Genomic DNA, 27,062 nt, shown 5'->3' on the forward strand with positions numbered 1-27,062 from the left:
TTTTCACCTGCAGACCCTTGGCCACGGTCCAGAGGGACAGTAGCCACCCAGGTGTGCGTCCCACCATCCTCTCCATGGAATTCCCAGCCAAGTCTGCTAAAGTTGCCGCGTGTGTTTGACTTCTTTTATTTCCCCCAAGGACCCACCTTGCCCATTGCTCCATGTTCCGGGGAAACTGCTGAATGACTTTTCTGTGATCTCCCAGAAGCACCTTCCAAGCCTTCACTTCCCGGGTGTGTAAAGGTCCAACGTCTAGAATAAACCCCTAGTTCCAAAATTCTCATAGTGGCCCTGCTTCCCTGATTGAACCCTGACAGATACACCAAGAAAAAGTTCTGAAATGGTTAAGACCCCTGCAATGGTTCTCACGGTGACACAATACTGTGAAAAAGGCTGGTATTCAGAACACACAGGGAAGCCCTCAGGTAAATTCATAACTAAATGCGATTTTGTTTTTATTCCTTTGTATGATACGTCTACAAACCCCAAAGCAACAACACCCCCGCCCCCCAGATCCCACAAGGCCACATTTGGAGGAAAACATGGTCACCGTACCTGCATTTTATTCTCAAGACCTGGCACAGATGCTTCACGAATACTTTGAAGCCAGCTGGTACCTTCTGCTCTTGCCTTTCGTGTTCTCCCTCCCGAGGTTTTACAAAGCCTTTCCTAGTCTGACCCTCAATGCAAAGGAGGCTCTGGGATTCCAGGTAAAATCCGGCTCTTTCTGAGATCCTACGCTGGTGGCGAGCCCTTCCACACCCCTTGGGATTTAAATGGAAACTTTCAACGCTGGCCAGAAGTTGGGACTTAATCTTTCCGGGTTTTTAATTGGACACATGCAGCACTTATCTGTTGTTTGTTTGTTTTCATTTGAATTGTTAACAGCTTTTACACAGCTTTTAAGTGAATCTTGATTTCTGACCCCTCCGAAAACAATCAGAAGACGCAGCACTACAGGGTCCTCAAGCCCGCCCGCCCACAGGTGGGTGGGTTTGAGCAGCAGCTGCCCTTCTGGGCCGTGAGCCCCAGTCCCCACCAAGCCCTATTGTCCTAATCCGAGCCTGCTCCCTGCATTTATTCTGGCTGCCGGGCTCCCCTGGTGGGTGGTGAGTCTGTGCCTCGGTCCTTCCCATGGGCACCCTTCCAGGCGTTGACCCTGGATGTAGTGAACCGCAAGGTGCTCTTCTCGGGCTGCAGGATCCTTCAACACGCTGTCCTGCCACCAGCCCTGGGAGCTCTTCAGATACTTACTGCTGTCATCGACGAGACAGGGTGAGCAGGGGACATCGCACCCAGCGTGCAGAAGCTTAGATTTCGGTCAACTGACACTTTTTCTGTCTGGGAGATTTCAGCCCACTTATAAGCTTTTTATCCTTTTGGTGTTTTGCTCCAATTCTCTGTTGACTTTCACAGCCTGTAGGTCTGGATGACATTTTCTGCTTCCATGACCCTCAGTTTGTCCATCATCAGGCATAGCTGAAAAATCAAGTCTCCTCTGGAGATGCCAGCATTGTCTAAGGTTGCTATTTCAGTTATTATTATAGTCATTTCACACTGAATTTTTCTTTCACTATTTCAAAGTCTCTTTTTAATCATTTTCAGGTCTTTACATCAGATTTTTTCCACAGGACTTTAGAAGTGGCTACTGGTCTGGTTGCAATGGGGTGCAGTGTGGGGTACAGGGCCCCAGTTCTGGCCCCATTTGTCAATCTATCTGCCCCTAACATCCCATACTCTGGCCAGACTGAATGCCAGCAGACCCACGGACACTGCACCCACTTTTTGCTTAAAAGCTCTTTCCCCTCCCTTAGTTGCCTGATAAGTGTCAGTTTGCGCCGCCCTCCCAAGGAAGGGTACCCTGATTGTAACAGGGAAGAATAAATCTGACTCCATACTGGACCTGTTTCTTTTACTTTAACCTTTGTACCCTATTGCTTTAGCTTCCAGTTAAGAATGTTGCCTATAGCCTGAAATACACAGGAGAGCCCGTTCTCAAGGCTCTGACCTTTAAGGGTATAACACTTTTCCATTTAGATCGAGATAAAAAGTTGCAGAACAGAGAAAGACATTCATCCTGTTGGAGGTTTACAGGAACACGGTGACCTGACCTACGTGCACAGCTGCAGGAACAAAGGATTCTTGACACCAAGAAGTCTGCCGCGACCAGCCACATCACCTTCCCTTTTTAGTATAAAAGGAGCCTGAATTCTGACTTGGCTAAGATGGTTCTTTATCTTCCAGATAAAGTCGCTCTTCCTCGCCCCAGCAACTCGTATCTTGATTTACTGGCCTGTCGTGTGGTGAGTAGTACGAGCTTGGACACGGTAACATGATCTCTTAGAAGGAGCACAGCACCCTGCCCTGCCTCTAGGTTCCTACGACCCTGGCTCATACATTTGTAACAGCACCTCTGTCAGTTTTGCATCAGTTTACAAGTCTGCACCCCTCACTCGACTTCAAGCCCCTTAAACACTGGGATCTTCTGTTATAAGACTTTTTTCATCTTTGCACCCTGAGTTTGAGAGTACTATAGGAGTGTATTGGTCAGCTATTGCCACAATAACGCTGTGTAACAAATCAACCCCAAACTCACTGGTGAACAATGGCAAGCGTTTAGCAATAACAAGCGCTTATTTCTGGCTCCCATGTCTGCCGGCTGGTGGGGATTTGGCTGATCTAGGCTGGGTTTGGCTCTGCTCCGCCAGAGCTTGCCTGCTCTGTGCTTCTTATTTTGGGATTCGTGGGACACCAGAGGCATGCAGCACGTAGCCCAACTGGATGAGTACATTTTAAGCCTTAGCATCTCGCCTGCTAACACCCTATTAGCCAAAGCATGACATACGGCCAAGGCCAGTGTCCGGTGGTGGGGAAATACCCTGCCCACCACGAACGTTTGGATGTACAATACAAGGGAGGGAAGAATTCACACCAGGAATTCAGTCTACCCCAGGGTATGTAAATATCTGTGGAATCAGCGAATATGGTCTATTCAAGAAATTATGAAAGATTCCTCGTCAACTGTGTGGAATTCAGCAACTGCACATTGACTCACACGTGAGAACGCACTTTGGGAGGCTGCTTCCCACATGGGCCTCTGCATCACCCCGCCCGTTTTTAAAAGCAGCACTGACTGTTTCAAATCCGCCTGGAGGGTCCGTGTCATAAACGGACAGCAGCCTTGACTGGGATGTTCAGTTCCCTCGTGAACTGAGGCAACACGGGGCCATCCGGGTGAACCCACCTCCGGTCCCCACCCCCGTCTGCTGTACGAACATTCACTCATGCGTCAAAAGGGAGCAAAAGGCTGAAACCTTATGAAATGCTTGTCGACCGTCGTGTTTTATTGAACCAGCACTGTAGGAAGAGTGTGGGCGTATATACGGGAATTATTAACACAGCTTATGGAGGAGGAAATATTTTGGCCCATTATTGTTCCTCATGTTTGTTCTTTTGATTATTTTCTGAATTTCATTACAGAAACCCTTGGGCCCTTTCCAAGCTCTTGCCCATGGAAGTTAATCCTGGGGATTTTTATGCAGTGAAATTTGTTTTTAAGGTTCGTCTTTGTCAGGTTGGTGCAGAATTTCCCTTTAACATTTGAAGAGAGGCAGAGGTCAGGAATCATATGCATAAATATTTGTTTCCTAAACAGTTAATTCCTTCCCTTAAGATGATTTGGGAAAGTGGAGGGGAAAACATTTTCATTATGTAGCAGAAAACGTTGAATAATTTAATGGGCATTTTCGAATACCTGCCTGTGAAATAAAGGCGAGGCACAAAAAGTGAAGGGATGCTTGGAATCGTTCAGGTAGGGACATGTGCCCAGCACAGAGCGGGCAGGAGAGCGACAGGAAATGACAGAAGGGCACTGTGACTCCGTGAGGGGCTGTGGTCTGCAAGTCCCACTGACCTGGTTCTTATCACTCAAGGCTGGAGATGCTGAATTACATGTGGGCAATCGCACGGCTAATCACCGTGGAGAGGAAGTCCTCACTGCCATTGTGGCTGTGTACTTCATACTAGAGGGCAGCTCTCCGACGCTCGTGTATGCAGATGAGGTTTTGCTGAGAAATGTCTCATCATCATCGTTTTCTATAAAAACCGCACACCTTGTTCTAGGGCGCGCTCAGTTACAGTGACAGGTTTCGTACACTGTACTTGCCTTCTCTCTGGTTTCTCAGGTTTGGCCTCACTGACCTTCTTTGCTGTGGGGTGTCCCGTACACTGTACGATGTTCAGCTGCATCCCTGGTCTCTGCCCGCTAGATGCCAGGAGCCCTGCTCCCCCAGCATGATAACCGAATATGTCTCCAGACTTTGCTACGTTGTTGCTGGAGGGGATACAGTCGCCCCTGGTTGAGAACCACTGCCTTCATCCAATCCACAAACAATTATGTGGCTTGGCATCCAGGGAGATGGAGATGAAAACAATTCAGAACTGTTTTCCTCACGAGATTTGCAATAGCATCAAGTTGGAGAACGCAGGGTGTGGACAAAAGAACAGGGAGACAGGTTCTCCTAGGGGCGTGTTGGGACAAGCACCGGGGAGGAGGGGGGCAATTGTTAGATTCTATTCAAACTAAAAATGCACATTCCCAGTGACCGAGACCTCTTTCAGAGTCAACCCAGCAGAAATCGTGGCACTTTTACAAGAGGAAGCGTTTAGACGATGTCTGTAGCAAAATGACTTGGCAGAGTGAACAACGGAAAACCTCCCATGTGCCCATCAACAGGAGAGGAGCTCACTAAGCAGCAGGGACTGGGACGCGGGGCGATTTTGCAGCAGCTAAAAACGGAAAACCTCCTCTGTGCCCATCAACAGGAGAGGAGCTCACTAAGCAGCAGGGACTGGGACGCGGGGCGATTTTGCAGCAGCTAAAAATGATTAAGTGCATCTGTGTGCACTACTGTGGACAGACCCCTGAGACCAAGCGTTAGGAAAATAAAAAGCAAATTACCACATGAAAGGTCCAGAAGCATTTCATCGACGTTTCCCTCCCTCTCATATAAACACACTGTTTCTTTCAGTCGCACGTTTGTGTATGTAAATAGAAGTACATAGAAAAAGGTCTGGAAACACTGTCCGCGAGCGGCAGGGCCACTGTGACTCCATTCTCCCTTTCCTCAGGGCTTGGCGGGGGCGTTGGTGGTAACTGGGCTGGGAGTCTGGAGGGGATAGAAGGACAGGGTGGAGGTGAGTGGAGAAGTGGCACAGGCCCGTGTCTGTTCAAAAGTAGGGCATCTACACGTGTGTTCACAGCACCGTTAGTTACAACCCCAAAGGTAGATAAACCCAAGTGTCCAACAGATGAGTGGATGGTACAGTTACACACCCAATGGAATATTATTCATTCACACCAAAAAAAAAAAATACTGCTTCACACTACGGCATGGATGAACCTTGAAGACATGTTAGGTGAGAGAGGCCAGACACAAAAGGCCACATATTATATGATTCCGTTTATACAAAAGGTCCAGAGTCGGCAAATCCATAGAGACAGAAAGCAGACTAGCATCTGTCATGATCCGCTGGCGGAGGGCTCGGGGTGGGGGAACGGGGAGCGACTGCTTGAGGGGACAGGGTCTCCTTTTGAGATAAGTTCTAGAATTAGAGGTGGTGGCTGCCCAACACTGCGGACGTACTAAATACCACTGAACTGTTCATTTTAAAGGGGGCGATTTTATGTGATACGAATTTCACCTCAATAAAAAATAAATTTTAGGGCTTCCCTGGTGGCGCAGTGGTTGGGAGTCCGCCTGCCGATGCAGGGGACGCGGGTTCGTGCCCCGGTCCGGGAAGATCCCACATGCCGCGGAGCGGCTGGGCCCGTGAGCCATGGCCGCGGAGCCTGAGCGTCCGGAGCCTGTGCTCCGCAACGGGAGAGGCCACAACAGTGAGAGGCCCGCGAACCGCAAAAAAAAAAAAAAAAACCATAAAAAAAAATTTAAAAAAGTAGGGCAGCACTTACTCTGAGAACCAGGCAGAATCAAACGTGAGCACAACTGCCCAGATCTGTTCCTCCAGAAACGACTCTTCGTCATGACACCAGGGCCAGGATGACCCCTTGACGAAGTGCGTGTTTGCCGTCAAGGACGTGGGAGAATGTTCACTCCTAATTGACGAAAGTCAAATACTTGGATTTGAGACAAAACGCTAAGGTAACAACTCAACTCCGCCAGACACTTGGTAGAAAAACATGAAGGCAGCACTGAGCTGGCCTCCAGGGCCTCTCGGAGTCGAAACGGCCCCAAAACAAATCATTAATATGTGGTGAATCAGTGCCAGAAGGACGCTCACCATTTGGGGAAAACACGAGGAAGGGAAGAAGCACATCCCTGAGATGGTGGGTCTTTGCGGCCCCACCCCCCGACAGGGGAGGGGAGCTCAGGAGGAAGGAGCCTAAAGGCACCTTTAAGGTGCAGATAAAGGGCTTCCCAGGTGTCCAGTGGTTAAGACTCTGAGCTCCTAATGCAGGGGGCCTGGGTTCGATCCCTGGTCGGGAAACCAAGATCCCACATGCCACACGGCACGGCCAAAAAACAACAAAAACAGATGCAGAGGGTGTGAGGTACAGACTTCCTGCGTCTGCACGCGGCCAGCATGACCGGCTAAGGGCCAGGCCCTGCGTGCCCCCAGCACGCCCACCAGGTCCTCTCATCAGCTCCCGTGTCTGTGATCCCATGTTTGCTCTGACTCTCAAACCCCGCATCCTTCCCCCCCCACCGCCCCGCCCCATTTTAAGACAATAACTTTGCATCCTTCTCCACCTAGAAAACGGAAGCGGCCAGTGCGAGACTCCTTCACTTTCCCAGGCTGTGCCCACAAGGGCCCTACGCCTGGGCTGCCTCCTCCTTTCCAGCTGCTGCCCCTGGTGGTGGGGGGAGGCCCAGATCAGGGCCTGACCCTCCCCTGTGCCCTTGAGCCCCTCCTTCGTTCCCCCGTTGTTGACATCTTATCTGTGCGAGACGTGTGCTACGGCTGATGGCCCAATACTGCTGCCTTGCCATTAACTGAGTGCAGTTTCACCGTGCGTCGAACGATCCATGGGTTTCGGCAAATGCATCCACCGGGCCTGCGCCAGAGTCCTCTCCCCGCCCTGAAGCTCCTCTGTGCTCACTTATCCATCCCTCCTTCCCTCCTGCTCCCAACCCCTGACAACCGCTGATCTTTCGACTGTCTACTGAGTTTCACTTTTTCCGGAATGCCATGCGCTTGGCCTCACCGTCTGCGGCCCTTTCAGTCCGGCTGCTTTGGCTCAGTGATACGCACTGAAGGTTCCGCCGCGCCCGTCCACGGCGTGACAGCTCGTTTCTTTTCTGTGAATAATAATGCGTGGGTTGGATGAACCATGCGTATCCATGCACCTGCTGAGGGCACCGTGGCTGCTTCCAGTTCTTGGCGACTTCGGTGAAGCTGCTGCGAGCATCCAGGGGCAGGTCTTTGCATTTGACGCAGGCAAGTCTCGACGCCTCATTCCGTTCCCTGCGGCTCCTTCTCCATTTCCTTCCTTGTCTCTGCCTTTCTTCCCTCACCTCCCACTCGCTTCTCAACTCAACCCACTCTCGCTTCCTTTCTCAAAGCTGTTAGCCAGCTCGGTTTGTTCTGCCCGCGCACAGCAAAGCCCAAACGCTGCAGTGCCCGGGTTTGCAGCACAGACGGGGTTCTCGGCAAGGCAGCCAAGCGAGGAGACAGAACAGGTCTCAGATCAGCGCCCCGAAGGTGAGGGGCTGGGGTGTCTGTGGGATGAAGAATGAAGCGGCAGGGCAGTGGAAGCGTGGGGAGCCTGGGGAGAGGGGATGGGAAAACGTGGGGTCGAGGTCGTTCTGCGCAGGCGTAACTAACCACGGCCCTCAGCACGACCTGAGGGTGGAGTTTTCGGTCCTCTGACGTTAAAAGGTCACGGAGCGGACACTCGCGCATGCCCAGTTGGAGGGTCTTAACCGGCTCAGCTGGAACCAGATACAGCTGACTCCGACCTCCTGGACCACGACTCCGGCAAACACCTTATTGCTTAGGCTCCGTGCTGCTTGGAGGACGTGCAAGTCCTCGGTAGACGACCTTAATTACTGAAGGCGGGGGAAATGGATTTGAGTAATGATTACCCACAGCGTCAGTAGTTTGGCAAAGTGGTTCTCAAAGTGTGGTCTCTGGAGCCGCAGCGTCACCTGAGAACTCATTAGAAATGCAGTTCCCGGCCACCCCAGACCTGCCGAGTCAGACAGTGGAGCAGAGCCCGTCTTCTGCATTTTAATCTCCCTGCGTGATGCTGACGAGCGTTCAAGTTTGAGAAGGGTAGCACTAAACCGCAGCCCTGGACGGTCCTGGCATCTCTGAGCCTAAAAGCACTCAAAGACAGTGGGATACCCCTCACACCCTCCAGAACAGGTAGATCGAACAGTCTGACAACAACTGTCCACGAGGATGTGAAGAGGCTGGAACCCTCGTCCACTGCTGGTGGGAACGGACCACGGTGCAGCCGCTGAGGGAAACAGTCTGGTGGCTGTAGGACTGACCACAGTTACCGTACGACCCAGCAGTTCCACTCCTGTATACCCATAAGAAATGAAAATGTACATCCACGTGAAAACTCGCACACCCGTGTTCACACAGCATTATTCACAGTGGCCTAAAGGTAGACGCAACCCAGGTGTCCACTGATGGATGAAAGGATACACAAAATGTGGTCTGTTCATACGATGGACTATTATTCAGCCATAAAAAGGAACGAAGAACTGACACACGTGCTACAACATGGATGAACCTTGAAAACGTGATGCTCACCGAAAGAAACTAGTCATAAAGGACCACGCACTGTATGATTTCATTTGCAGGTAATGTTCAGAATAAGCAAATCCAGAGAGATGGCAAGTAGATTAGTGGTTGCCAGGGGCTACGATGGGGGCGGGGAAGCCATTGATCCTGTACGCTTTAAATGGATGAATTGTAGCCCAATAAAGCTGCTTTTAAAAAACACACAGGGATTCCCCTGGTGGCGCAGTGGTTAAGCATCCGCCTGCCAATGCAGAGGACACGGGTTCGAGCCCCGGTCCGGGAAGATCCCACATGCCGCGGAGCAACTAAGCCTGTGCGCCACAACTACTGAACCTGCGCTCTAGGGCCCACGAGCCACAACTACTGAAGCCCAAGCGCCTAGAGCCAGGGCTCCGCAACGAGAAGCCGCCACAATGAGAAGCCACCGCAATGAGAAGCCCGTGCTCAGCACAACTAGAGAAAGCCTGTGCACAGCTACGAAGACCCAATGCAGCCAAAAATAAATAAATAGATGAATTTATATACACACACACACACACACACACATGCACACTCCATCCCATTGCTTTTACTATCAAGTTAGGAGTCTTTCCAGCAGGCTACGGAGCCCTGAATGGCTACAGAGTGACCCAGGGGAGGCTGTCTCCCCACTGCGATGCTTTTCTGTGCTCAGACTTTCTCTCAGATGCAGCTCACGTGGGTCTCCGCTTGGGTCTGCCCCTCCCCCAGCCCCACCCTCTCAGGGTGCCCCGCCTTTTCCTTCATCAGGCTTATCACAGTTTGTGAAGCATCTCTGTTTTTGTTTCATCAGCGTCTGGTTCTCTCACGAGACCCTAAGCTCCACTAAGCCCCGCACCAGATCTCTTCTGTCTGCAGCACCGAGCACGGTGCCTGGCACAGAGAAGTAAATATTAATCACGTTAACTAATATTAATGGAAATGCTAATTAGCTTCCATACACCTGTGGGGAATGCATCAATATTCAAATGCATGCAAAAATCATTATAATTGCTTTTCTTCTTAGCTGAGCATAAATTTCGTATAATTGCCCATCTTTTTTGAGTTGGAAGTAAACTTGGAGAGGTCGCTGTCATTGATTGCATTAGGTTAAAAAGCCCATAATCCCAGCTGACCTTTCTTCTGTAAACCCCTGCTGTTGGCGGGAGGGGGAGGAGTAAGTCAGAAGCTTCGTAGAAACCCAGACAGAACTTGGGAATATCCACCTTCATTATCCTGTCTGCAAGGCAGGCCTCTGTCGGTATCTTGACATAAATTTATCCAAGTTGTCCGCTCATGTCAGTCTTGGGTTTCAAGATATTTATTATTTCTTTAGGGGTTTGTTACAAGAAGGTCAAAGAAAAGCATGACAGTGGGAGACTGATGTGAGGAGAACAAGATTTTCCAAGGATGCAGTCAGGTGATGCTTAGCAATGATGTTCTGTGACGGGGGCCCCGCCTGTTTGTTCGGGCTCAGAAATTGATTTCCTCACGGTTCGGGAGCCTGGAAGTCCAGGGTCAAGGTGTCAGCAGGGTTGGTTCCTTCTGAGGCCTCTCTCCTTGGCTTGCAGATGGCCGTCTTTTCCTTGTGTCCTCACGTGGTCACCCCTCTTTGTGTCTGTGTCCTAATCTCTTCTTATAACCAGTCATAGTGGGTTAGGGCTCATCCTAGTGACCTAATTGTACCATCATTGCCTCTCTAGAGACCCCGTCTCCAAATACAGTCCTATTCTAGGGAACTGGGGGTTAGGACGCCAACATATTAATGTTGAGGTGGGAGCGGCACACAGTTCAGCACATCACACCAGCCATGTGAATAAAGGACAAGTTCGGGAGGACTCGGCATTTGTAACTCTTTCCAGAGTAGTAATGCCAACGTTAGATATTCCATGAATGATATTCTGATCAAAAGTAGAGAAAAACCACCGTTACTCACAAGGCACACGCTCTCTTATCAGTATCACGTTCACTTATTGTCTAAACAAATTTGAGACTAGCTCTCAGTTTTGATAAATCTGACCACATAGTCCTGGCACAACACAGATGCTTAGTGATGACAGCCACTCCAGCAGGTGTGAGGTGATACCTCCTTGTGGTTGTGATTTGCATTTCCCTGGTGATTAGTGATGCTGAGCGTCTTTCAATATGCCTGTGGCCACCTGGATGTCCTCTTTGGAAAAATGTCTATTGATTTCATTCTCCTGCCCATTTTTTTTTAATTTAAAATTTAAAAAATTTATTTATTTATTTTTGGCTGCACGGGGTCTTCGTTGCTGCGCGCGGGCTTTCTCTAGTTGTGGTGAGCGGGGGTTACTCTTCGCTGAGGTGCGCGGCCTTCTCATTGCGGTGGCTTCTCTTGTTGCAGAGCACGGGCTCCAGGTGTGCGGGCTTCAGTAGTTGTGGCATGTGGGTTTAGTATTTGTGGCTCACGGGCTCCAGAGCACAGGCTCAGTAGTTGTGGCTCACGGGCTCTAGAGCACAGGCTCAGTAGTTGTGGCTTACGGGCTCAGTAGTTGTGGCGCAGGGGCTTAGTTGCTCCGCGGCATGTGGGATCTTCCTGGACCAGGGCTTGAACCCGTGTCCCCTGCATTGGCAGGTGGATTCTTAACCACTGTGCCATCAGGGAAGCCCCTCCTGCCCATTTTTAATCAGACTTTGTTTTCTGTTATTGTTCTGTAAGTTCTTTATCTATTTTGGATATAGTTATCTGTTAACTCCTTACCTGATACATGGTTTTCAACAATATCCCATTCTGTAAGCTCTCTTTTCATTTTGTGAATTGTTTCTTTTGCTGGGCAGAAGCTTTGGAGTTGGATGTAGTCCCCTGTGTGGATTTTTGCTTTTGCTGCTTGTGCTCTTGGAATCATGTTAAAGAAACTCATTCCCGAGACCAATATTGATGAGCTCTTCCCTACATTTTCTTCTAGGAGCTTTATGGTATCAAGTCTTACATGTCAGTCTTTGGTCCTTTAACGAATTAATCAAAGATGTTTTTCATCAGCAGCTGTTTCCTGCTACTATAAACACAGACTGCTCCTCCCTCATCTCACGGTAGGGCTTGATGCAGGGCTGTTCTTTTTCGTCAGGCATTCTCATGCACTATATGTATATATATATTTTTTGCGGTACGCGGGCCTCTCACTGCTGTGGCCTCTCCCGTTGTGGAGCACAGGCTCCGGATGCGCAGGCTCAGCGGCCATGGCTCACGGGCCCAGCCGCTCCGCGGCATGTGGGATCTTCCCGGACCGGGGCACGAACCCACGTCCCCTGCATCGGCAGGCGGACTCTCAACCACTGTGCCACCAGGGAAGCCCCTCTCATGTACTTTTAGAGACAATTCCTCCCTCCTTACTTTTTAGCCCACTGAGTGGTGAGAGTTTTCAAGCCCTGAAGATTGACTAAGAGATATTTTTGGGTAAACAGGGCCATTGGACTTGCCTTTGATCTTTTCTCACCAGGAACCTAAGAGCTGCCTTCATAAACAGCACTTCATCTGGCTAGTGGCTGGGGCTAAACTACCTTACTTGACATGTTATTAGTTGTTTTTTAATAATAAGTGTTCTTTTTCTAAAATAATTAATTTTATTTTTGGCTGCATTGGGTCTTTGTTGCTGCACGCGGGCTTTCTCTAGTTGTGGCGAGCAGGGGCTACTCTTTGTTGCGGTGCACGGGCTTCTCACTGCGGTGGCTTCTCTTGTTGTGGAGCATGGGCTCTAGGCGCGCAGGCTTCAGTAGTTGTGGCTCACAAGCTCAGTAGTTGTGGCTCGCAGGCTCTAGAGCATGGGCTCAGTAGTTGTGGCTCACGGGCTTAGTTGCTCTGTGGCATCTTCCCGGACCAGGGCTTGAACCCATGTCCCCTGCATTGGCAGGTGGTTTCTTAACCACTGCACCCCCAGGGAAGTCCTTTTGTTAGTTTTTGATTTAACAAACAAACAAAAAATTTTGCCTGTAGGATTTTCCTTTGCAGAAGAACTAGAAAAAAAAAACCCCATTTGGTCCACACAGTTTATGGAGCCATTTGTATTTGCCAAGCATGGTGCAAGGTGCTAGCTGGGCTGGAACTTATCTTTGATTCCAGATCAAGTCTCTCCCTTCAATGATGAAAAATTTCTAGATGTTTCTCAAAGTGTGGCCCAAAGATTTCTTTCAGTCAATTGAGACACTTGTTAAAAATTCAGAGGAGAATTATCTTATGAACATGTCTATGAAACTCAATTTCCCCCATAGTTCAAAAAAAAAAAAGTAAAAAATGCACACTTCATTTTCAGCCAGTGAAGATAAACTCTAGCATATAGGTAAAATGCTGACAAAAGCAATGGAGCTCCTCCTAGAGCAGGAGGAGACGGAGACACTGAGGAGAGACCCAAATGGCGACAGTCCAGGTGCTGCAAGTCTCGGAAAATACCAGCAAAAATGCAGTTCTCTAAGGTAAGAGAACTGATGAGCAAAAGCTTTTCACCTGCTGCTGCAATGTGGCCAGAGAAATGAAGGGTGACAAATGCTCCCCCTGGAACCACTCCAACGTACAGAAGTCTACACAAAGGATCATGAAGACATGCCACGCGACAGGAAGAAGTCTGTTCTTGCTGCAGTGGACAAAAGGCAAGACTTTGCGTCACGAGACCCTGCAAGGCTAGAAGGCTACCTGAACGTCCCTTCCCACCTACAGGACTGTCTGGACGCTGGTTGGTACAGAGCCCTAGCTCATTCGGTAATGAGTCATAAAAATATACCGAAGCAGCACAACATCTACCTACACAGACTAAGAGGAAAAAGTGAGAAAGACAGCAGCCAAACGTTCCACAAAGAGTCACTCAGATACTCTGCAAGGTGCATCCGTTTCCTGTTGCTGCTGTAACAAATTACCACAAAACAAGTGGCTTATTTTGAAGGCCAGGGGTCACAAAATGGGCTAACATGGAGATGCCAGTACGGCTGTGTTCCTTTCTGGAGGGCTGAGGGGAGAAGTGTTTTCTTGTCTTTTCCAGCTTCTAGAGGCTGCCTGCTTTCCTCAGTTCACAGCCTCTTTCTCCACATTTAAAGCCAGCAATGGCCAGTTGAGTTTTTTATCATGTTGCATCACCCTGACCTCTTCTACCTCCTGCTTCCACATTTAAGGACCCCTCTGAGTACATTAAGCCCCACCAGATAATCTAGGGTCATCTCCCCGTTTTAAGGTCATCTGATTAGCAACATGAATCCATTTGCAAAATGTACTCCCCTTTATTATATAACGTAACGTATGCACGGTTTCCACTAATTAGGACGTGACTACCTTTGGCGGGGGACTGGGGTCATTATCCTGCCGACCACACCAGAGTATACACGAGAAAACTGCAAACAAACATTTCACCAGGCATTTTTTTTGCAAAAAATTAATGAAACAACTGCAACTAAGGAAGACGATAAGTAAGATATTCAAAATCTCAAGTGAGAGAGAAAGAGGGATAAAGCAAAAGCTGACAGCACTTGGGAAAGAAGTAGAAGAAAAGACTAAAACCATTTTGGAAACGTAGATGGAGTTGGAAGGAGAAAGGGGAGACTGCCACAGTAAATACCGCCCAAAATAAAGATAATAAAAAATGATAAAGCTGTGGTCTACAGCTGACATAAGAAGCAGAAAAAAAAAAAAAAGGAAAAACCAAAAAGAGACCATTTTAAAACAGGGTATGGAGGGAACGGTGCACAAGCTATGAAAGGTGACCGCTACATCCAGGTAATTGGAGTCCCTGAGGAAGAAACCCAGACAGGAACACAAGAACTATTAGAAGATACAATTCAAGAAAATTTCTTTGAAGTAAAAGAAGACGTGAATCTATGTAACGAAAGAACGTACTACATGACTCAAAGCATTCAACACTGAAACGTTTCTAGTTTGTTACTAAACTTCAAAGATAAAGAAAAAATTCCTTTGGGCAGCCATGCAAGTAAAGGAAGACTCTTAGAAGGAAAAAGTCCAAGTAGGGCTCAGATGTTTTCACAGTAACACTCAAAGCCGAGAGAGAGAGAGAGAGAGAGAGAGAGAGAGAGAGAGAGAGAGAGAGAGAGAGGGAGAGAGAGAGAGAGGGAGGGGGGAGAGAGGGAGAGACAGAGACAGAGAGACAGAGATAGAGACGGAGAGAGAGAGAAATCCTTACAATATTCCCATGGAAAGAGGGTGTGCGCCATGATTTCACATCCAGCCAAACCATCCTTGAAGTGTAAACACTACCACGAAAATGCCTCTTGCTAAGAAAATATCATCCTATGAGTCCTCCTTGGGGCAATTACCAGGTCTACTTTAGCCAAGCAGCTGGTGACCAGAAAAAGAAGGAAATGTTTCAAATTCTTTTCATGAAAAGAGCATAAGCTTGATATTAATACCCAACAGACTGCAATAGTAGCAGACAGGATACAACCATCACTAGTTACCACGAATGATAATAGTAACAACAATAATAAACTGTCAGCTACTTTCACTCATGAATGTAGATGCAAAATTTCTAAATAAAATATCATACGAGTGAATCAATCTACTAACATTCTCAAATACATCATGACCAAGTACTTTATTATGGAATATAAAAACAATCCAATTAGAAGAAATCTAATAAAATAATATAATTTAAAGGGAAAGGAAAAGTTCAACTTCATTTTATGCTAAAAGGGTATTTAAACATTTTCAACATCCATTCTAATTTTATAAAAGGCATTCAAAGAAATAGGGATAGCTGGATACTACCTTATCCACCACAGGCACCTATTAAAACATATTTACCCCAGCTCAAAATCCAGGGTCAGGGACTTCCCTGGTGGTGCAGTGGTTAAGAATCTGCCTGCCAATGCAGGGGACACAGGTTCAAGCCCTGGTCCGGGAAGATCGCACATGCTGTGGAGCAACTAAGCCCGTGTGCCGCAACTGGAGCCCGCGTACCTAGAGCCAGTGCTCTGAAACCAGAGAAGCCACCGCAATGAGAAGCCTGCGCACCACAGCAAAGAGTAGCCTCTGCTCACCGCAACTAGAGAAAGCCCACACGCAGCAACGAAGACCCAACGCAGCCAAAAATAATAATAATAAAAAAATCCAGGGCCATTCTTTCTTTTTTTAAATAGCAAGAAGATGTTTTATTTTATTATTTTTATTTTTTCCTTGTCTATAAATAATGTTTTATTGAAACACAGTTATACTCCTTTATTTACATTTTACTGTGGCTGCTTTTTGGCTACAATGACTGAGCTGAGTAGATACAATAGACATCATATGGCAAATCTAAAATATTTACTCTCTGGCCCATTATACAAGTTTGCCAACCCCTGCTCTAGAAAAGCAGAATTTTTTTTTTTTTTGACACATGTATGCCGGGAGGTATACTTTTTTTTTTAAAACATCTTTATTGGAGTATAATTGCTTTACATTGTTGTGTTAATTTCTGCTGTATAAAAAAGTGAATCAGCTATACATATACATATGTCCCCATATCCCTTCTCTCTTGCGTTTCCCTCCCACCCTCCCTATCCCACACCTCCAGGTGGTCACAAGCACCGAGCTGATCTCCCTGTGCTATGCGGCTGCTGCCACTAGCTATCTATTTTACGTTTGGCAGTGTATATATGTCCATGCCGCTCTCTCACTTCAACCCAGTTAACCCTGCCCCCTCTCCGTGTCCTCAACTTCATTCTCCATGTCTGTGTCTTTATTCCTGTCCTGCCCTTACGTTCATCGGAACCATTTTTTTAGATTCCATATATGTGTGTTAGCATACAGTATTTGTTTTTCTCTTTGTGGCTTACTTCACTCAGTATGACAGACTCTGGGTCCATCCACCTCACTACAAATAACTCAATTTCGTTTCTTTCTAGGGGCTGAGTAATATTCCATTGTATATATGTGCCACATCTTCTTTATCCATTCATCTGTTGATGGACGCTTAGGTTGCTTCCATGTCCTGGCTGTTGTAAATAGAGCTGCAATGAACATTGTGGTACATGCCTCTTTTTGAATGATGGTTTTCTCAGGGCATGTGCCCAGGAGTGGGATTGCTGGGTCGTATGGTAGTTCTATTTGTAGCTTCTCCAGGGTCAGTCTTAACAGCAATCCCCCAGAAGCATTTCCACTGAAGTCGGTAACATATTCATGATGGCTGCTCTCACTGTTGCTGTGATTTCAGCCCATGCAAGTGGAGGGGGAGACACCACCTAGAGTCTTGCCAAAGAGATCGAATGCGGGTCTAATCAAGCCTCTGGATCCAGATGCCACTTTGCAGGAAATACAGAGACTGGAGCAACCTGCTGAAGGGCATGCCGTCGGCCAAAAACACCCTGGAGTTTCCACAGTGAAACTGCAAGAAAAGGGGAGCGAAGGGAAATCCCGAGATGAACTGAGACTTAAACATAATTTTTAAAGTGGACAAGACTGAGTTATAGGGTCCTGGGGACGCACTCTGGGTGAATCAGTCTTTTCCAGAAATGCAAGGAAGCCCTAGGAACACGGCCAAGAAACCCTTGCCCACGAGCCCAGGAGACAGACATGTATGGGGGTACCGCCTGCCGTGTTGCTGGTGAGTGCCTCAAACTGCAAACGAGCTAAGTGCCCATCAGTGGGAGAACCGATACAGATTGCTTCTTCACCCAGAGGAATATTACGTAGCAATAAACAGAGGAACTAGAGCCACACATGTCAATGTGGATGAATCTGAGAAACGGGACAGAATGAAAAACGTGCAGAAAGATTTGTACAGAAGGCTACCTTCAATATATGGGGCTGCAGAAATGGAAAAGAATACCCTATAAAAGTCCTGGAAATACCTCTGTGTATTAATAGCAAAAAACATAAAAACAGGCCCCCGAATGACACATACCAATTTCTGAGAGCATCTGCCTATGGGGAGGGGAAGGGAGAAGGGTCGGGGGAAGATGTGGGGGGCTTTGGTTACAGGCATACGATGTTATCTCTTTAAAAATGAAAAGACCTGAAATATACACAGCAAAAAGGATTTGACAGAGATCAAAAAAAAAGGAAGGAATGCACGGAAGTGATGGCCGTACAAGCCAGAAGGGTGGTCCCTTTGTGGGGTGAGAGAGGACTTGCAGCCCATGTAGATGGAGGGTTTCGGAGGCCATTCACGACCCGGGTGTCCTGTACAAGGGCGTCTGCCTTAAAATCACTCATGAAGCTGTGCGTCTCTTGTGTGTGTTTTCTGCGCCCATGTTTCATATTACAATAAAAGTGTTAAAATCTGCACGGCATAAAACAGCACGCAAGTCAAACGTCGAAGTCAGATTGTGACACCGTGTTGGCCACTTATATCAGAAGCAAAGGGCTGACGGATTGCATAAAGAGTTCTTCCAGGTTAGTAAGAAACAGAGCAGCTGTTTATTAGAAAAACTGACAAACTATACAAAGACAGAGTTAAAACATCGTTTACGTGACACTCAGCTTCACTCGCCGTGGGATGGGCGCTGCGGCCCGTCGGCCTTTGGGTCCCCTCCTTTCTGGCCCAGGTGCCTCTGAGGTCACGGGACAGGCTCTGGCAGAAGTGAAACATGTCACTTGCTGGTGGCAGTATTTAAATGCCTGTAGGAGGGGCTCCAGGGCCCTCTTCCCCACCCATGTGACCGTGGAAGCACACTCACCATGGAGGCACAAGAATGGGCCATCACACGGAGGGCAGCTGCCTGGACGGTCACCGAGGTCCCCCAGGCACTCTGGGGCAACTAGGACACCAGCCCTTTCCATCTTCAGCCACTGAAGTTTTGGGGCTGTTTGTTGCCGCAGCCTAACCTGGCCTATTCTCGGGAGTGTGTGCAGGGGCTACAGACGTTCTCGCCTTTGACAATGGTTATCCTGGCCCACACTCGGGAGAAAAATGCTGCTGTTCTACAAACTGCAGAGGCTTCTCAATGTAGCTGATAAGAGGGGAGAAAGGCCAACCAGCTAAGCAACGCTGAAGAGCTTCACATTTCAGATACACCACAGACAATTCGTCTTGGTGACCACACGACTGCCATCTATTTTGTCATCCCCACAAACGCACTCTATTACGAAAGAAACAGGTGACACTGTTTCCCCCCCACTTATTTATTCAACAAATATTCACTGAGTCTGGCACACTTCTGGGTGATAGATGGGAGAATAAAGAAAGTGAAAATGCCTGCTGGTCCTGAGTTCACATTCTAGCAGGGGAGACACAGACAATAAACAAACACAGCACATAAATAAAGGGCAGAGCACGACGGAAGGTGTTACGGGCCACGGGGAAAACAGGGCAGGATAAAAATGATGGGGGACGCCGGCGGCAGGGTTGGTATTTGGGATGAGTGGTCAAGAGAGAATTTATTGAGAGAGGTGACATTCGAGCAAAGATTTGAAGGGGGAGAGAGGCTGAGCCATCCAGCCGTCAAGGAAGTGTGCGCTAAGCAGATGACGTGGTCTGTGCAAAGGCCCTGGGGTGTCAGAGGGACGGCAAAGAGGCTGGAATGGGATGAATGAGAGCACGTGGGAGAAAAAGGGCAGAGAGAGAGAGACAGACCAGCAGGAGGACCTGCTAATCCAGCAGGTGGAGGCAGAGATCCTGCCTCTCCGATTCTGGGTTCATATTTTCCAAGCTGGAGCTACAAGATTTCCTGATGGTTTGGCTGTGAAATCTTAGAGAAAGAGTCAAGAGTGTCTCCAAGGTTTTATCCTGAGCAGCTGCAAACAGGAGACGACATCAACGCAGAGGGGACGGTTCTGGGTGCCAGGGCCTCAGAGGAAGACCTGGGGCTCAGTTTTGGACACGTCAACATGAGTTGACCGTTAGCTGTTATACTTGTCTCTTGTGGCTTCCCTAACAAATTTCCACAAACTAGGAGGTTTAAGACAACAGAAATTTCTTCCGTCACAGTCCTGGGGGCTGGAAGTCCAAGTCCAGCGGGGCCACGCTCCCTCTGGGGGTGGATCTGTTCCAGGCCCCTTCTGACTCTGGTGGCACCAGCGTTTCTGGGCAGGTGCCGGTCCCACACCTGTCGCTGCCTCTGTGGTCACACTGCTTCCTCTTCTGTCTGTGTGTCTTGGAGGGACGCTCGTCATTGGATTTAGGGCCCATCGGGATAATCCAGGATGATCTCCTCATCTCCAGATCCTTAGTAACAGCTACCAAGCCCTTTTTTTCCAAATAAGGCCACACTCACAGAGTCCAGGGGTTAGGACATGGACATATCTTTGTGGGGGGGCACCCTTCGGCCCACTACGCGTCACCAGTGGTTTAAGGCGGGTCTTTCAATGGGGAGATCATAGCGGGATCGCGCAAAGCTCTCACTGTAACAGCACAGGTCTGACGGACACAGTAAGGCAAGGATCTAGGAGGAGTTTTGATAAAGACACAGCTGTTTGGTGGGCAAATGCTCCGCCCACTTGAGCAATCGCATGTCCTGGAAGGGGTCTGTTGGGGAAATCTGTGGTTCGGATAAGTCGATTTTGAAGAAGTTCCCGGAGCGAGTGATGAGGTCCTTTACTGCATCACAGCCACACGACTGAGCAGGAAGTCCCAGTTCTTGGTTCTGATACTTCAGCCAGGGGCCTAGAGATGGACTCCGCCCTCACAGGGGCAAGATGGGCAGCCCCGGCCTCCCTTCTCTGGGCCAGAGTCTTGGCGGGGGGTGGAGGTGGGCATGTTAGACAAAGAGAAGGCTGGTGACAGATAGCCTTTGTGGCACCGCTGTTGGGACCCTCGGCGATACTGCTTCTCCCAGGGGTCCCCCAGCCCCTCAGTGCAGGGGCCCTGCGGCAATGACATCACCATTCAACCCAGTGCAGCCATCCAACTGAAGGCTTCAAGTGCTATTAGGAATGACTTTCACGTCTGTAACGCCAGACGAGACCTTCAGATCACTTGCTAGAACTCCCGCATTCTTAGGTGAGGAGGCCCGGAGACATAAAAACAAGGATCTCGTTATTGACATCTCTGCCACGGCTACCTTCAAACCCAACGGAACAACCCTCAAAGCAGAAGAGTGTTCTGGGTGAGGGGTTTGACTCACAAGCAACAGAGACGGAATCTGGTTCACGCCCCGGAGGCTGCTTTGCCGATAACAGCACCCCAAACTCTAAACAGCAAGGACCCTGACAGCACAGGGAACTATGTTCAGTATCTTGTAAAAACCTAAAATGGAAAAGACTCTGAGAAAGAATATACGTATATATAACTGAATCACTTTGCTGTACACTTGAAACTAACACAACACTGTAAATCAACTCTACTTCCATTAAAAAACAAAAACAAAAACAGGGCTTCCCTGGTGGCGCAGTGGTTAAGAATCTGCCTGCCGATGCAGGGGACACGGGTTCCAGCACTGGTCCGGGAAGATCCCACATGCCGCGGAGCAAGTAAGCCCGTGCGCCACAACTACCGAGCCCGCGCTCTAGAGCTCGCAAGCCACAACTGCTGAGCCCACGTGCCACAACTACTGAAGCCCGTGCTCCTAGAGCCCGTGCTCTGCAACAAGAGAAGCCCGCGCACCACAACGAACAGTAGCCCCCGCTCGCCGCAACTAGAGAAAGCCTGAGCAGCAACGAAGACCCAACACAGCCAAAAATAAAAACAAAAATGAATAAATAAATTAAAAACAAAAAAAAACAATGCCCCCAACTCGCACTGGAAGACGCCGAAGTCCCCACCCTGGGGCACCGCTTGGATCCCACGCGCTGGGGTTGCCTCTATGGTTGGCTCTGGACACGGGACAAAGCTGCCCTGCCACGGCCACTCTTGGCAGGAGGGACTCAGGACGTCCCTTTTCCTTGGCCTCCTGGCATCGACTCCAAGACTAGAGAAACTGGAGCCCAGGCCACAAGCCCTCGCCCACTTTCCAGTCTGTCTGCGGGAGGTCGAGGCCCTGTGCCCAGTTCCCCAGACACACAGGAGAGGCGCAGGTGGGGCGACCAGAGTTCACGGCCATGTTCACCGCGAGAAGCGGGATGCGCCCATGTGACATAGTGACAAACACAGTAACTATCTTCCTCAACTACAGGCAGACCCTGGAGAGACTGCGGTCCATTCCAGACCACTGCAGTGGAGCAAGTCACATGGACTTTGCGGTTTCCCAGGGCATAGAAAAGTGATGTTTACACTACACTGGAGTCTATTAAGTGTGCAAGAGCATTACGTCTAGAAAAACAAGAGGCATACCTTAATTAAAAAAAATACTGCTAAAAAATGCCAGCCACCATCTGCGCTTTCAGTGAGTCCTAAAGTTTTTGCTGGTGGGGAGGGGTCTTGCCTCTGCATTGGTGGCTGCTGACTGATTGGGGTCGGGGGGGTTGCTGACGGCTGGGGTGGCTGCGGAAATTTCTTAAAATAGGACAACAACGAAGTTCGCCGCATAGATTGACTCTTCCGTTTACGAACCATTTCTCTGTAGCCTGCAGTGCCGTTTGAGAGCATTTTACCCACAGCAGAACTACTTTCAAAATTCAATCCTCTCAAACCCTGCTGCTGCCTGACCAGCTAAGTTTATGTAATATTCTAAATCCTCAGCTGTCACCTCAACAATGGATTAAGTTCAGCGTCTTTCACGGGCACAGTTCCTGGCGCCCCACAGCTACGACGATAGTAACATCAAAGACGGACCACAGATCACCGTAAGTATAATAATAATAAAAAGTTTGGAGTACTGCCAGATTTACCGCCATGTGACGCAGAGGCACGCAGTGAGCCCACGCCATTGGAGGAATGGCGCCAGCAGACTGACGGGACTTGGGGTGGCCACAGACCTTCGATGTGTAAAAACCCACAGTATCTGCAAAGCGCAATGAAGCAAAGCCCAGTAGGACGGGGTGCGCCTGCGCAGCGTCGGTGGCGTCACGCTCTTACGCTAAAACTCAGCGCATCCCTTGCAATGCAAACCAGAGTCCCGTCACCTGGTGACGGCTCGCTGGCGGGCTCCAGCCGGTCTGCCGGGGCTCAGCTCGCCCTGGCACCTCCCACCCTCAGCTCCCTGTTTGCTGCTGCTGCTTCTTTTTTAGGTAAAATTTACATACAGTGAAATGCACAAGTCTTAAGTGTTAGGATCTGAAGAGCATTGACAAGTGCACACACCTGTGTCAGCCAACCCCCTCTCAAGACATAGCACTTTCCATCACCCGGTCATTCTCTCAGGTCCCTCCCCGTCTCCATCCACCCCCAGAAGCAAGTACTGATTTACTTCCGTCACTTAGGATTTGTTTGGCCCGTTCCGGAATCTCACATCAGTGGATTCAACAGTATGCACTTTTGGTGCCTAGCTTCCGTCACTTAGCAAGACGTTCGTGAGATTCATCGCTGCTGCTGTGCGCATTAGCAGCTCGTCTGTGACTTCTACTCACTGCGACAGGATCAAGGGGTCCCTAATGGACCCACAGAGAGCCTGGGAAACTCACTGCTTTGAACAAGGATTTTTCTGATCCCGGAGACTGGCTGAGGAACGGGGGATGGGGGCCATTGTGCCCTCCAAACCCATTACAGTCAGACCCACTTTCGTCTCTTTTTACACAGTGACGCTTTGGCTAAGGCTGTGTTTCGGGAGAAAAAGAAGAGTTTCTCCTCCAGAACATCATTTGAGAAACACGGACTGGAAACGCCAGGTCAGCTCTTTTTCTCTGAACCAAGCACATCCTCCAGCTAGAAACCATTTCACAGTCAAGAGCTTGAGATTTTAGAAAATCAACGAACAAACGTTTGGCCGCCCAGCGTGGGCGCAGAAGCCCGTGAGACTCAGCGGAAGGTCCCCCAGACCCCGGCCCAAGGCTGTACCTGCAGGGGCCGCGGTCCGGCCGGTGACGCCGCTGCCCGGAATACTGCTGCTTGTCCCTGGCGAGCTGCACTCGTCCTGCTCAGAGAGGTCATGTCTCGCGGAACATTCCAGAAGCCTGAGGAGCCCTCCCGGAGCTGTGAGATAGGAAAGGCGGGGAGATTAGAGGCAGCTGACAGTGCAGTGTTCACAGCGGGGGTGTTGCAGAGGAAACACTTGCGCGTTTCTAAACAATTTTGAGGCTTTCTGGGCAAACATCTCTGAAACATGGGATCCTGATTAAGAACAAGCTTTGGAAGTTAACTGGCAACTGTGTAGAGGGTGAGAGGTTCCCCTAATCGTGCAGGGGGAAGAGGCGGGCTCCAGGACCTGGAGGCGCTGGGCTTCCGTGGCCCCTGGAGGGGGGATTCCATGCAGAAGGGCTGGAAGGAGGACCCGGCTCGCCCCACGCCCCTGGGCCCCTCCCAGGCACTATCCGAGGTTTTCGCCATGGCCGCAGCCCACTTCTGGCACATTTATATTAAGGATGTATCACGTAGGGTGTGGGCTGAGGATACAGGAAGCATGGCTCCCGTGAGGGTCTCTCTTACACGAGAGTCCGTGGCTCTCAGTCCTGGCTGCTGCTGGGGGGTGGGAGGGTTCTCCATGCTCCACGACGTCACTCGGGACCCAAGGTCCTTCCGTTTCATTGCTCCCTTCCCCTCAGATTCCGTCCACATCCAATACCGTGGAAGCGGCACTGCTCCCACGTCCGCCTTCCTGCATTTGGAGAGGAAGGAAATACGCCAACCTCCGAAACAGGCGCTTTGCCTTAGGCCGGAGCCCTGCACGCCCCTTCTGCTCACACCCCATTGGTCCCTCAGAGTCACATGACCACATGGAGCTGAAAGGGAGGCTGGGAGGTGTAGTCTCCGCGGGTGGCCATGTGCTCATGGCTAAAGCTCCGTTTACACGGGAAAAGGAGAGAGAATCTGGGGAGACAGGCAGCGGTCTTTGCAGGAAGTCCTTGAGGGACGGCTGAACGATGTCAGCCCCAGGCAGGTGTTTCTTCTCTCCTGCCAGAGTGAGGCTACTTCTCATCCATTCTTTTTTTTTTTAATTGAACGAAAGATTCTTTAAATTCTACAGTGCTTTACAATTTTCAGAAGTTTCACCCAGATGATTTCGTATAATCTCATAATAACCCCTTTTTCCTTCTACCCGTATACTGCTCCTCCCCCTTCCCTCTCCTCACTAGTAACCACTAGTTTTTTCTTTCTATCTGTGAGTCTGTTTCTTGTTTTATTCACTGGTTTGTTGTATTTTTTAGATTCCACCTATGAGCGAGATCATACAGTATTTGTCTTTCTCTGTCTGACTTATTTCACTAAGTATAACGCCCTCCAAGTCCATCCATGTTGCTGCAAATGGCAACATTTCATTCTTTTTTATGGCTGAGTAATATTCCATTGTGTGTGTGTCCCACACCTTCTTTATCCATTCATCTGTTGATGGACACTTAGGCTGTTTCCATCTTGGCAATTGTGAATAATGCTACAGTGAACATTGGGGTGCATGTATCTTCTCAAATTAGAGTTTTTGTTTTTTGTTTTCGGATATCTACCCAGGAGTGGAATTGCTGGGTCATATGGTAACTCTATTTTTAGTTTTTTGAGGACCCTCCATACTGTTTTCCACAGTGGCTGCACCAGTTTACATTCCCACCAACAGTGCAGGAGGGTTCTCTTTTTGCCGCATCCTCTCCAGCATTTGTTATTTGTGTTCTTTTTGATCATGGCCATTCTGACCGGTGGGAGATCCTGTCTCGCTGTGGTTTTGGTTTGCATTTCCCTGCTTCTCACCCATCCTTTACAGCCCTGCCTCCTCTGCTTCTCTGAACCAAACTGGGGCTGAGGGAGCTTCCTCCACCGCCTCCTGCCCCAGCTCCCATGCTCACTGTTGCCGACATCCGTGCAGCTGTTGTGTTTCAGGGCGAACCCCTCATCTTAGGGGTGCATTCTGCACAACTGGTGCATTCCTCCACTGCCCCTGGTGCCCCCACACTTCTTCCCTTCCTTCCCTCCTGTCAGGTCCTGCTCAACCCCGGCTGCTTTGTCACTCTGTACACGTACTTTGAAGTCTGTGGACTATATCTATTGTCTGGTTTCTCCGAACATGCAGTTTATGGGGTTTTATAATTCTCCTTGCTCCTTATGCATGATTTCCAGGAGGAGACGCAGAAAAATGTTCTTATGCAGCCATGTTCATTCTGAAAGGCAATGGGATAGTTTAACGAGTCACTTTATTCTGGTTCGAAGGAGCCAAGGTCTTGGCCTCTTGAGAAACGGCAGTAGAAGGGATTTCTCTGGAGGGCAAAGAGACGGTGGCAAGTAGCAATTTAGGCTGGTGACTGAGGATCAGCTTGACTGACGACAACAAGAGCAGATGAGGAGGACAGGATGCGTCTGGGTTTGTGCCTCCCTGACTGCCAGCCCCAGGCACAGCCTTGATAATATTGCTCTGGGCAAAATATAAGCCTGGGCTCTCCACAGACAATGGCCCAGACGCACTCTGGAGGTAGGTACTGATTCTACAAAAAAAGGAAAAACTCCGAGGAAATCCATGTGCAGGTGCCACTGAGTAAACGCAAAGAGGGACGTCGGTGGGCACAGCCGCCCCCTGCTGGGCATCGTAACCACGGGAGGCAAATGAACTGAGCACAGAGAGCTGACAGAAGTGCTGTTAGGGCTGTAAGTCTGCCTCCATCTGGGGTCTCCAGCCCGATAAAGACGGAGAAAGTGCAGCTCACTTCATCTCCTTACATGATTGTGACTTGCGGCACTAAGGTTTCTCTGGAGCATCCAATTTTGTTGTTTTTTCCCTTTTGAAGCAGATTGCTGGTCTCAGAGCCAAAACTGTGAACATTTCTGTGTCCCCACAATGTAACCCATCACCAGGTTAATTCTGGACAGTGTGTGATGTATTTGGATAGAGGACACGGCCAGGCTTTCTTCCAGGGATGCCTTCATTCAGGACATCCTTCGACACCCAGCCACCCTGTTGGGGGCTGAGGACATGGTGTTGTTCCGTTTCATGGACAAAGAACAGGCTCGCAGGGCTCAAGGGTCTTGCTCTACGTCACTAAGCCATAACCTGGTCAGGTGGCTCGAGTGGACACTGCTCACTGGACACCTAAAACTTGTCATCCCATGCTTCCTTGCTAAGAGGAACTTCAGTTTAATACTGCAATGCACCCAGCCCCAAGTGATGACTTATGAGACATGATTAGCTAAGATGATCATAGGAATCAGCTGTTTCCCAATCCCCCAGCCTCTCCTGCAGCTAGGGGAAGCCATGTGATCCAATTCTGACCCATGAAACCTAAGGAGAGGACTGCTACATGGACATCTGGGAAACCTTTTGCTTTTTTGTTAAAGAGAAAAAAAAAAAAAAGGAAAGATGTGGCTAGCATGACTTCTCAGGCTTCCTCCCTTCTCACTGCCTTGTTAGCAGAAGTGACATCTGGTGCTACTGCAGCCATTTTGTGACCCTGAGGCAAAAAAAAAAAT

The 27,062-nt window shown here is 49.2% G+C and overlaps 1 long non-coding RNA gene across 1 annotated transcript in view; it reads right to left on the reverse strand.

Annotated features, from left to right (window-relative positions):
• Positions 1–24,298, reverse strand: part of LOC307197830 — a 147,255-nt gene extending 122,957 nt beyond the window's left edge. Inside the window, exons 1-2 of the long non-coding RNA XR_013831517.1 lie at positions 24,105–24,298; positions 23,517–23,651 (exon numbers count right to left, since the gene is read on the reverse strand). This is a non-coding gene — a long non-coding RNA (uncharacterized lncRNA). The remainder of the gene's footprint in view (positions 1–23,516; positions 23,652–24,104) is intronic.
• Between the last annotated feature and the right edge of the window lie 2,764 nt (positions 24,299–27,062).

This window comes from Stenella coeruleoalba (assembly GCF_951394435.1).
Source record: "Stenella coeruleoalba genome assembly, chromosome: 15".
Classification (NCBI taxonomy): Eukaryota; Metazoa; Chordata; class Mammalia; order Artiodactyla; family Delphinidae; genus Stenella; species Stenella coeruleoalba.